This window comes from Lactuca virosa, chromosome 9 (genome assembly GCF_052849685.1).
Source record: "Lactuca virosa cultivar CGN04683 chromosome 9, Lactuca_virosa_CGN04683_v6, whole genome shotgun sequence".
Lineage (NCBI taxonomy): Eukaryota > Viridiplantae > Streptophyta > Magnoliopsida > Asterales > Asteraceae > Lactuca > Lactuca virosa.
The window spans coordinates 91,447,430-91,448,644 of NC_136434.1; positions in this window are offsets into that span (position 1 = coordinate 91,447,430).

The following is a 1,215-nucleotide window of genomic DNA, read 5'->3' on the forward strand; positions in this document are numbered from 1 at the left end:
TTACGCCCTTTTGATTCAGGGTAGTAAGGGGTTTGGCGATGCTGGAAAAGTTTTGTATGAATCTGCGGTAATAGCCAGCAAGGCCTAAAAATTGGCGGATTTCGGTTGGTGTCTTTGGTGCTGGCCAATTATTGATTGCTTTGATTTTGGAAGGGTCCACGTGGATTCCTTCTTTGCTGACCACGTGACCTAGGAAATCTACTTTCCTAATCCAAAACTCGCACTTCGAGAACTTTGCATATAGCTTTTTTGCTCTTAGCGTCTCCAAGACTTGTCTAAGGTGCTAACCATGTTCTTCTTTACTCCTTGAATAGATGAGTATATCATCTATGAACACGATCACAAATTTGTCCAGGAAAGAACGACATACTCGGTTCATTAAATCCATGAACACGGCGGGTGCATTAGTTAGTCCGAAAGGCATCACTACAAATTCATAATGACCATATCTAGTTCGGAATGCCGTTTTGGGAACATCACTTTCCAGGACTCGAAGTTGATGATATACGGATCTGAGGTCGATTTTTGAGAAGTAATTTGCTCATTGGAGTTGATCGAACAGATCGTCTATGCATGGCAAAGGGTATCGGTTCTTTATGGTGAGTTTGTTTAGCTCGCGGTAGTCGATGCACATTCTGAACGATCCATCTTTCTTCTTTACGAATAGGATTGGTGCTCCCCAAGGTGAGAAGCTCGGTCTGATAAATCCTTTGCTGAGCAGTTCGTTTAGTTGACTGGATAATTCTTGCATCTCTGCTGGGGCTAAACGATACGGTGCCTTGGCTACGGGGGTGGCTCCAGGAATTAAGTCAATTCTAAATTCAACTTGCCTTGTAGGTGGTACTCCTGGAAGATCTTTAGGAAAAATGTCGGGAAAATTACAGAAATCCGGAACGCTCTTGATGTCTTCTACTTCTCGCTTTACATCCACGACGTGTGCCAAGAATGCATGACATTCCTTGCATAAATATTTTTGAGCTTTGACGCAAGAGATGATATGAAGATTTGTACTGTGTTTATCGCCATAAATAACGAGGCCTTCACCATTTAGAAGATTAAGGCGAACGACCTTTTCGTAACATAAAATGTCCGCCCGATGAGAACTCAACCAATCCATGCCTATGATAACGTCGAAACTTTTTATTGAAACCGGCATGAGGTTGATTGGAAAAGAATTGTTGTTTAGTGCGAGAGTACAGTTTAGGTATATTTCTT